Consider the following 12153-nt stretch of genomic DNA (forward strand, 5'->3'; position numbering starts at 1 on the left):
TTTTAGATACTTACAATTTTTATTTAGATGCATGAAAAAGCAGAATATTTGTGCAATTACCTGTGGAAATAGCACTATGAAAAATGGCTTTACCATAATTGTAAAACATGGAAAAACCTGGATGATCCTCTGCTTCACCAAAAGTTTATGTTGTATTGACAGTGCAGTCTAGAGGTGGAAGACAGAGAAAGAGGAATGGAGAGATACATATGGAGAAGACTGACACTGACCAACATACAATGCAGACTATTAAAAAAATACCAAAACTACCATGCCTTAAGGAAGAAAAAGGAATCAAAGCCAAAATGAGTTTGACTGCCCAGTGGAAGAAACTGAAGCAATCAGTGATTTTTTTTTTGCTTGCAGAGGGCCTGTCACTTGCCTGTGAAAGCACAAAGAAAGCAGATTAACAGGCAGACAGTGTGGAGTGCTGACTGTGCCTGAAGCTTAAAAATATGTCAGTGAGATAAACGACAAGTTCATGTTTTGATAGCACAGCAGTGTTACCCTGAAGCTCTGGGCTGTCTGGCTGCACCAGCACAGCAAAAAGCAGGGGAGGTCTCCCCAGGGCTCCTTGTGCCCCGTGGACGGGAAGGTTTCGTTTGCTCACAGTTTCCTCTCAACACATTCCAAACAGACACACGGGATTTTCCCTCTGCATGGCCAAGAATCACACTACTGATTACAGGACTAAGGCGAGCCCAGGGCTGAGGCACTCCCCAGCTATCGCTCATGTGCCTCACAGATCAGAAACACAGACTCTAGGGCAGCCGTGTGCTTGGCTGAACTGAAGCCTGAGCTGATGGCCCAAGAATGGTGGTACAAGAAATATTTCTTATAACCAAAGGCTCCAGATGTGGCTAGAAATCACCCAAAAAAGTTGGTATAACAGAAGTACAAAGGATCCTTTTTGTCATCATCTCCAGGCTTTGTACCTCAAACACTCCTGAAAAATTTGCCCTTCTGGTTATCTGAAGAGGAATGCAATATTTATACAACAACTGGTGTTTTGTTAGGCAAGAAGTGACCCACAACATTCTATTATCAATACTGACATTTTTCATGTTTCTGTTGTGGTCTTATTAAGCCTGCTTTATTTTTTTGTCAAAAATACCATTTCATATTTTGTGTTTCATTCTGCATTTTAACTTCACCAGCAGCAATCAACAGCAAGTATCAGTAATTCTGCATTTTCTTTTGGGGCCCCCACCTTCCCTGGTTTTCTTTTTGTTGTACCCTGATAGAGTTAATAATTTTATCCCTCATTTAATAAAACTGTGTACTACAAATACAAAAGTAGTCACCATGGAGAAATGTTATTATGTCAAACCTTAACGGAAGCCTTTGAGAATTAAAAATGAGTACTTAACAATATCTTGCAGAAAAGGTATTAAAGTTTGATATGGCTTTTAATTTTGAACTCTGTTTTTTTTTTTTTTATTTTCCCAAATAAGCTTTGTTTGCATTTTTAAGTATTCAGGTATTTTAAAAAGTAAAAATGAATAGAAGAACAAATGCCAAGGTTAGCAATAGTAAAGTATACCTTGAAATTTTCAAGGCTTTTGACATGCAGGACTCTGACAAACAAACTAAAAATGTCGACAGGCTGAGTGAACCCCAAGTGGCAGCAAGTCATGTGTGACATTTCTCAGAGGAGGCTCCTGGAACTGAGCACCTTCCCCAATGACCTGGGCAGTGGGACACAGTGCCCCCTCAGCAAGTCTGGGAGGGTGGCAGTGGGCACGGGCAGTGCCTCACAGTGTGCAGACTGGCTGGGCTGCAGTGGCAGACTGAGGGAAGGGGTGATCCCCCTGCTCAGTGCTCCTGAGGCTCCCACCAGACCACTGCTCCTCCTGTAATCACACAGGCAAAAATAGAGCTTATCAAAACGTGAGCGATTTTGAAGAAGCAAAATACTGAGGGTTCAAGCTGAGTCGTCAAACCAAGCTCAAAAGTTTGGATACTGACCAAGAAAAAAAAAAAAGTGACTGAAGAGTCAAATGAGGAAAAATGAGGCTGGATTATTTTTTACAGTAACTCCCTTGCCTCTGTTTATTTCGCAGTTCTTCAGTCTGTGTGTAAATCCTCTTGCAGTCACAAAATGACATGATAATGAGCTAGTGTTAGCCTCTTGATAACCTGAATGTCGGAGGTGAGAACACACCTTGGAAATATCAGGCAGAGGATACCAGCACTGTGGATGGAGAAGGAAATGCTGTCAGCAAAGCTTCATGTTTTGATCCACTGAGTGCACATACAGCATAGGCTCCTGCTCTTATCTTGAGGAAGCTTTTTCTTCCTATATCTCTCACTTGCTCAAGAGGTGAAAGTAAGCTGGTCTGCCTGAAAACAAGGAGAAAAGGAGCACAGTCCAAGTTTTCCAGTGGCAACAAACCCACTTCTCTCTGCAGTGCCCCACTCACAGTTTGTTCCCCCAAAGGCCTATCCTGAGGCTCAGGCACTCCCCTCCTCCTGCACACCAGACCAGTGCTCCTCCTGTGTTTTCACATCAGCAGCAGACCCAGTCACACATTCCTGTTGAGCTGCCCATCCTGCCCTTCACATGTATAGGCCACCTGACAGATCATGTGGGTGAAATTACGGGGGCTCTTCAAAACCTTGTCTGGAAATCCTAATTCCATCAATGCACTTGATGCATGCGCTCATTTCTATTTAATTATACTTTGAACAAATAAGATCATGGGTATGTAATTCTAGTTTTATCAGACCCTTACAGCTCTGAAAAAAGATCTTTCTCTATCACGGGTATAATTCCTTCCACAGAATTACACAGAATAACATCTCACAGTCTGTCTTGCACGTATGCTGGTGTGCTGTTTTCTTTCAAAGAGTTAAAAAAGCAGAATTACCTCATGCACAGCAGGATAAGATTTTTAGTTGACTAATCTTTTTGGCAAAAATGCAGATTTGTGTACAACTATAACTACTTGCAGACGGGGACATGATTATTTGATTAGCTTCAACCGAAAAAACCTGAAGAGAGGGAAAATGTCAGGAAATGTTTTGATTTTTCATTTTAAAAATAACTTTGATTAGAAATGTTTCTGAAAGTAACTCTGAGTTTTAAAAAAATGAAAATAAAAAACACCTAGGGTAATAATATTATTTCCTTTTTTTTCAGTTCAACAAAAGAATAAATGTATAATTTTATTCACAGACAAGATTAAAAATGACAGTTAATCCACAAACTGACTCCTAGAAAATCAGTTGCAAGGCAACACACTAGAGGAATCTCCCACAGTTTCAAGAACTTATCAGCTTGAGATTTAAGCCTGCTAATATACTGAACTGCAAATTCTTATAAGTCTACTACCAGCATTAAACAAAGCTTGAGACAGAGCTACACTTCTGGTTATCAGCAGTAATCTCCCAGTACAGCTACCAGTCAGCTTCCAGTTGGCTGCTGGCATCTTAAAAATAAAAGACAACAGCTTGAGATCTGCCCTTCTACAACAGGGTTGAAATTTAAATACCAGCTCCCTTCACTGTTACTATTCTATTCTATTAGATTATGTCAAAGTTTACTCAGGAAATTGATTTTTTTTTTCTCATGCAGACCAATTTGTAGTGGAGAACATTTAAAGAATTAATACTGAGTTAATTACTTGTTCCTGAAATAATACGTACTCAGCTGTGGGGTTCTGGTTGTCCCTTTTTAGGAGCAATTATTTTAGTTAATAACTTGGAACTTCTTGGAGAACATTTTTTCCAATGGAAAACATCTATTTATGAATGTCCAAATGTTTTGAATAGGGATTGCAAAGAAAACTCAGGGAGCAGCTGCCAGCAAAATCACTGGACACCCCAGATACCTACCTGTGAGGCTGCTGAGAGACCTGACCTCTGGGACTGATATATCTGCACTATAATCCCTCAACCTGGGAAACTGATTTTCCTAAGAAACAAGATCACACTTTGACAGCTTTGCTTAATAGAGTGATTCTCAGGCCACAACCTACTTGAGATCCAGTGAATCACTCTGACACTCTTCCGTGTGCCAAAAAGGTGGGTCTGGAGCATGGCATGTACAGCTCACCTCAACAGGACACAGCTTCAGCCAAAGCCACTTCAGAGAGCAGCTGCCAGGTTTATCCTCATAAGCTGCCTGCCTTTAGCACCTTAATTATCTTATCAGTTTCAGCATCGTATAGCTATCTAAAAGCACCTGTGGGAAAGAGACAGTCTTGGGAAAAAGGCATTATCCCTCCTTTCAGGTCTGACCTCAAAACTTTTTCCCAAGCCTCAACATTTGTTATGACACCTATTTCAAACCTTTGCAATAACCCACTGTGATAGAGGAGGCAGCTGCCAGAGCTCACACCCTTCCCAGAGCCAGGAGGCTTGAAAGCCCTGGAAATCACCCTGCCATGTTCTCCCCACCTCTGGTGGTTGCCAAAACAGCTCAGCTATCTGCATCAAATGGCTGGTGAAGGCTTTCAAAATTCACTGGGCCAGCGTGTGTTGCTATGAAAATGTAGGGGCCAGTTCTGCAGTGTAAGTGCAGGATGTGAGCACTGCCACCAAGAGACACCCTGGAAGGGTACACTGGAGCACCATACGAGGTCATGACGGCATCCGTGCCTTCAGGTGAATCCTGCACCTAAACCAGCCACAGCCACAGGGAACTGCAAGTAATTTCTGCATCCCTCCTTCAGGGCTTGCTGTCTCCTTGCCTGTTGTGTCACTGTTTTTCATGATAAGCGATGCTACCACATGCTGAGAAATGTCAGAAATAGAGAATGAAGTAGGCAGCCTCCAGCTTTACAAGAGTGAAAACAGACTTACTGAGCTCCTTTGGGAAAGGTCACTCACAGAGAGATATACTGCAGACAATGAAAGCAAAACAGGACCAAGCAGCATGTGTAGATTAAGGGCAGCAGTACACAAGAACTAGGGTGTTATTTGTATGATATTATCATAGAGTTGATTCCATATTGATACAATATCATAGTGATGTCACTGTCTCATATCACTACATAAAGTGCAAAAGTATTTTTTCATAATATTTATGCTAATCATTTGACCTTTGAAAAATAAGTGTGTTTTGACTTTCTTACAAATACTCTGCAGCAAATACCATTTCTTGGAAAACAAAGTAAGAATGGGTTACACGAAAGACACAGGCCAACATCATGCCTTCAGCTGCCCTACAAAGGCAAAGTAACCTGGCAAACTCCAGTTTTTCAGCAAGTGGAGAGCACAAAAGGAATTTTTATTCTTATATTTCTTCCAGTGGAGCACAACATGAATTCTAAGGATTAGTAGATGATAGAACCCAGGTTCTAGTCCTATTAATATTCCTGTTCATGTTTTGTTTTACATACAAAGTGCTAAGAAATAGTGTGTAAGATATGTTTCTATTGCCTGAACAAAGAAAAACAAATCCTGCCACAATCGTCCACTCCAGGCTTGTGGCACTTGGGATGCTAATGGCTTCTCAGAAGCCTTTTCTGCTGACCTTCAGTGTTCTAGAAAGAGCTTTGAGAAAAAGTCCTTGGACCTCACTATTCCTTGATCACAGACAGACCCAAGATTTATGCACCTCAATCTCCAATTACTCTTTAAATATCCCACAAAGTTCCAAAGAAAAATAAACCTCCCTTGAAACTACCCATCAGAGTCTCAGCTAAAAAAAATATTCTCTTCACTTTCTACATTTTCTCTAATATTTGCGAAAACCTATACTGACTCTTAGTCTTAAACTTTCTTTCAATGTTACACCACACATTTTTCTTTAGACTTTTAACCCCCTTATCCCCTGAAGGAATAAAATTTCCTTTTCAGATTTGTCTTTGCTTTGATAGATAGCATGCAAGCAAGTAGTTCATGATGACACACTTGCTATAAGATAAATTGATTTTTCATAAAGGATTTTTAACTGCTTAGAACTTTTTCCAGCAAAATCCACAGTAAACTGGTGGGAAAGCTCATTCCTCATATGTGATGCCAACAATATGCAACTATTAGGGAAGAAAGACATTGATATTTTGCTTAATCTTAAGGACTCCTGGCAACTTTGGACTTTGAAGCATGACGAAAAGCTTGGTATAAACCCAGTGTAATTGATTCTTCACAGGGAATATAAGGGTCTCCTGCCTGTAAAACCCTTTTTGCTATATACACATTATACACTATACATACTAAAGTGTAGTCTCTGGTGTAGGAACTACAATTGCTCCAACACTGCCCTATGGTCATTAGTCCAATGTTTATTCCCAAAATGTCAAGACAAAGGCAAATACTCTTCCCCTCCTGCTGACTGCAATTATGTCTTTACACAAAAGCAAAGAAGGAGAATTTCAATTCAGTATTTTTAAGGGCCCTGTTATATATAGATATAGCCAACAAACTATTACTTTCTCTCCCTTTTTTGAAACATCTTTCTAGCAGTTTTTTCTGACAAGTTTGAAAACCATTAATTTTAAGTATACCTGAGCACTGTATTCACAGCTGGTTCTGAGGAGTTATACTGCCAGATGACATTATGAGAGAGAATCCTTTTTACCATATGCAAACTCAGAGCTTCAGCCAAAAGTGATTACTACTAGTAACCAAAATACCTCTTTTATTTGTTGCCTCTGTTTCCACTGCTCATTTCTAGGACTAACTGAATTTTAAGTCAGTCCCTCAATGCATGTGAAAGAAACAATCATAGAATATGTTCATATGTCATAACTAAAATATCCTCATAGCCTGAAATCGTCCACATGTGGGGATAAACTGTTTCACAGGCAGCAGGAATATCATGGGAAAAGAATATCTCTGTTTATCCAAAAATTTTAAACACAGTCTACCTCTCCAAACTCTGCCTTGGAGAGTATTTTCTGGTTTCATGTTAAGATCAAAACCAGTGGTTGCAAGAATCACAGCTGTCCAGGAGAATGGATATATCTGTTACAGTTGTCCAGTTCACAGACCAGCTTACAGTCAGCTCTCTGGAAAAAACACATATCTCCCAAAAATGATGAAAAAAGTAGCTATTCTCCTTGAGACATTTGGTGAAGAAAATTTTCATGCCATAAACTGGTGTAAATTGCCTTAGCATGGAAATGAAGGGTGGTAGCTTGCACTATTTGGCAAGACAGGTCAAGGAGTGTGTTATCCGGTATCAGCTACAGAGACCTGGCCATATCTGAGAGATGAGTACCCACATCTGAAGAAATGGAGCTAGGAATTCCTGGTTTCATGTTTTCAATGTGAAAAGAAAAACAGGTGAGATTTTAGAGGCTTTTTTTCAGAATTGAAAATTTTCTGTGGAATTGCCCTGGGGTTTTTGTTTGGTTGGGGTTTTGGGGGGTCTGACAGGGCATATCTGGGGAGAGATTATTTCCAGAAAAATATTTTCTGCTTTGCTAACAAATTGTATCCATTTAATGTTCAATTTCACCACAGATATATTAACTTCAGAAAAGAATGTGTGGCCATATCTTACTGCTCAGCTATTTTAAGACTTCCATTATTACAAAGACTGCCTAGTCATAAAAATGCATGTGCAGACACAGCTTCATATTTTCAACAGAGCCCACATCTAATGGTAAAGCTCAACCAAGAAGCACAAATATAAAACCAACCTGCATCATTTCAGATATTTTTGTGTTAAAGATCTGGCTTTGTTTGCACCAGCATGAGTACAATGAAATTAGATGTCAAACAAGGAGATGCAGAATTAAAAAAAAAAAAAAAGTCCTTGTGCTTTACAGTAGATTATGTTTTTGTGTTTAAATACTGTACCCTTCTGGTAGGCAATACACAAACAGTCAATTTTACGTGGGAGTGGCTGCTATTATAAACTCTGATATATAGCAATCAGAGACTAAGAGAGCAGCTCAGCTGACAAGCACAACAGGTTTCAGTATGTCATTCCAGACCCTTCTACCACAAAATTAGCTGTCTGTGAAATGAAAGAAAAATACAAAGAAACCAAGTTTTATTGAGCAATGTTAACTGTCCGTCTTGACATAAAGTGTGATCTCTGCATTCTCTTTAGAAACTTCTGCCAAAAGCCTGTAGATCTTACTGTCCTTCTGAGAGCATGCAAGAACCCATTTACTAAGGTATCTGCAGGCTAGGGCTTCAGATTTCACCCAGAAAGATAGCCTTTAATGTGGGTGCCCATCCTTGCTGAATACAGGTCAATTAGAGCAACAGAGAGATGAGCAACACATCAGCTAGGCTATAATCTTGAGCAATCCCTGATTACAGAATACTTTGAAGATTTGGTACAGATTATTTTGCCATTCAGTGTTGCTCAAAGCTCACAGTCATTTGGGCATAAAGCTGTTGATCCATAGAATGTGAATTGAAGTCAAGTTCCCCTGGACATTATGGCCCAGAACATGGGAAGTGATACAATCTGAGCAGTACTCCTAGCTTCTGATTTCTCATCGTGAAGATGGCCAAGCACCCACACTTGTGCTTGGGTTTGGACTGGGGATGTTTGCAACACAAACTGGCAGATGCAGGCCAGGTCTGCCCATGCTCCCAGCCTGAAAAGAGTAATGGAACCATGTTACCATCACACCATGCCAAGGTAACACAAAGGAAAGTAACAAAGGTAACAAGAAATCCTGTCATTGTGCTCCATCTCTGTCAGCAGGCTTAATTGGCTTGGCCTCAAGTACCATTCTGAGGAGATCTGTGCTGGGTGCCTGTAGTAACCAGGAGACATAAGCACCCACCACTTCCCAAACTCCATTTCTGCTGGTCCTCACATGGCCTCACTTCACACCCACTCTCTGCAACTCCTGACCAGACAGGTAACACCAGCTTAGCATTCACCCCACAAGCCCTGTGGCCTTTTCACAATTCATTCCAACTCTCCTAGGCAGATTACCAGGCTACCTGGCAAAGCATCTGGGGAAGCTAGTTCCTGGGATAATGTGGGCACTCAGCAAAGGGAGAGCACTGCTGGTGACCTCCTTCCTCCCATGAGCTCTGAGGCATCTGATGACATCTTTGCTTCCCACTCACTCTAGGGCCCATGACCTCTCTGTAGGCAGCTCGCACAGTGGAGAGAGGAACCAGCACACGTCATCATGCAGAGCAACCTCTGAGGCATGGCAGCAACAAATGTGTGAGGAAGAAGATTTCTACTGGCAAAAGGCAAGTGGAAATTCCCCAAGGCATCTTTGCTTAGTCTTCAACACAAGGCAGCAAGCAACAGGCTCAAGTGTTTTCCATCTCAGGATGTGTTTTACTTGCCTTCATTGCCATTTAGTTAACAATATACCAGAGGTTAACTTTTTATATGGCTTGAAGGAATAGAAAATTCAGTTTGGTTCCAACATGAGCTTTATGTAGTCAAATATTTGTAGTATTTGAAAGTCAAGGCAGCACATATATTCAGAGCCCTCAAGGAGAAGCTAGAATGCAGTAGTGCTATCCATGTTTTTCCTTCCAATTTCCAGATTTATAAAACAGAAGACTAATAAATCTCCCTCAGATACCTAGAATGATCGTTTACAAAACAATAACTATAAAACTTAATTTAATTATCCTGTATTTAACTCAACAACATGCATCTGATTAAATCATAACTTTTCTAGCTGAAGCTTACCTCCTCTGAAAATTAACAGTATTGTTTTAAAGGAATGAAACTGTCTCTTCTCCTCATCTTCATTTCCTCTATTGCCATTTGCTTTCCAAGAAAAAACATGCAATGTACAGGCAAATAAAAATTACTTGAAAATATATATGAAATTTTTATCAACTACTGCTCAGTCCTCTTTTGCTAAATAGACTGCCTTGGTTTAGGCTGGTCACTGACAGACTGTCCTTTCAGCCCTCCAACAGCTTTCATAGCCATTGTCATCATTCAAATTTGTTCTGCATTTTAGGTGCACTCTGGAGGTGCATACTGTATTGGAGCATTGGCTCCCTTTCTCCCTTCCCTCCTTGTCTTTACTGCATTCCTGATGACAGCATCAGCCTCTCTTACCCTAGAACTGTGGTGGCAGGGCATGGAAAGGGACAGACTGGCCCCTACAACTTTTGCAGAATTAACACTTTGGACTTCTTACTCAAGGTGCAGCCTTCATTGCGTGGTTTGCCCTGGCAAACTATCTGCATTTCGGCCTGCTATGCTGAGACATCCTGACTCCTCCCTTCAGCTTTAATGTCCTCATCATTGATTAAAACCCTGCCAGACTTCACAACTTAAAATGGGTTATGATTTTATGTTGTGAAGTCTCTCAGGGTTTTATGATCAATATGAGAATATATGCACCTGGATTATTGATGAAAACACAGGATAGTTGAAGGTTGCACAATAATCTAGGACATGGAACACGCTAGAAATAATTGTGTTTGGTGAGGTTTCCCTTTTGGGCCAACTTTTAATTCATATAGTACTTGTTCTACTGTTGCCATCCTGTGTTAGTTTTATGTTAGAATATTATGCAGCACTAAAACTGTATTTGTATGCATTTTAAGGAAACATAGTCAAATTAAGTTTTCTTTCTACCAAATAATGGAGAATAATTTCTTTCTTCCAAAATTATGCTTTAAATCCTCATTAAATACATTTCCTATCCTTTAATCTCTCAATCACTGAATCCCCATATTTCCTCTTTTCTTTCCCTGCAAGAGATGGAAAGACAATAATAATTAACACAAGACAAATATAATTTACTAAGGAAATTACACTTGTCTTTTTCAAACTTCAGTCCTCCCTCAGACTTCCAGTTTATACTTGCACAACTATTACTCAGACATGCATTACTTCTTCATAATTATAGAAAGTATTTTTCACCAGTCAAGCAAAGCCCAGCCAAGCCAATTTTTCTTGTCCCAATTTATCCAGAACAGCCTATTAAAAAAAAATAAAAAAGGAAAAAGGAATAATTTTCTAACATACTTTCTTTAGGTATCCTCATGCCAATAAATTTTAAGGCAGTTTTCTACCTCTTCATGACCAGAATACCTCATCCTGATTCTTTCCAAACAGAACAAAAACACCAAAACCACAAGACACAAGAGAAAAAGAAAAATTATGTATGGTAATATTTTCTTCACAGATGCTGACTTTGTAAATTGAGCAAACTAATAAAGGGGAAAAACCCCACTGTGACAACAAATTATTATTCTCTTTCAGTTGAAACACAGACTCCACTGTGATTAACTGAGCTGTGAAAATGAAAAGTTAATACAAACAAGTTCTCAAAAATTCAGCCTCAACTTTGGATTTACCATACATTTACAACCCTTTTATTAGCCTCTCTTTGCATGTCCGTGGTTCTCACAAGGAGATGTGCACCTACCTATGGACCACAACTGCTTATGCAGTTGAATGTAGCAGTAGGAAAAATCATGATGCAAGTGCTGTGAAGACAATCCATCTCCTTCCTCACCTATAATCCCAAACTAGTGAGTTTAGTGGTAGTTGGTTCTTGAAACAGTCAACAAGTCCATCAGGAAAGATTTTCCTTCATCGTTCAAATGTAAAAAAGCCAAAGAAACACAGAAAAAATCATTACTTGATATGATTGTGCAAACGTTTTATTCCTGAGCAAGCTTTTAGGTCTATCCAAGCAAGAAAGAATATAAGGACTATTTTTAGCATAAATACTTGTGGAAATCAAATTTTGATCTTAGCACATAGCTCATTGGAAAAATATCTTTTCCACAGATAATTAGGAGTAGTTTCTTTACTATGGCTACAAACTGAAAGCTGCTACAATGTTGGGCTTTGATTAAGGCTTGTGGTTGGCATCAGTATTGTCCTAAGCCAAGTGATTTCAAGGGAAGAGAGGGTCTTTGAGAGTAATATTTAGAGTCATTGTTCATTGTGTTACTAACCACAAAAGCAGGTAAAACTGTAAGAAAGTTTATGTCCAGGGGATCATGTTAAGCAAAGATTTTGCTACAGCTACCCAGTACATCACCTGCTACTAGAACAAAGCAAGTGTTACATTCAAAATGTTTTAAGTGTTGCATGGAAAAAACAGGAAAGAATTATAGAAGTGAACATTAATCCATATTGAGTTTTCACTGTGTGTATGGAGTAAGATTTACTAGCTTTTAGGCCATAATTACTTGCACTATTTCTGAAAAATCTGCAATTAGTACCAGGGCTTTTCTGTGAGATGCAATTCATATTCCTAAAGCTATCTAGTACAATGCACAACACCAGGT

This window comes from Molothrus aeneus, chromosome Z, assembly GCF_037042795.1.
Source record: "Molothrus aeneus isolate 106 chromosome Z, BPBGC_Maene_1.0, whole genome shotgun sequence".
NCBI lineage: Eukaryota > Metazoa > Chordata > Aves > Passeriformes > Icteridae > Molothrus > Molothrus aeneus.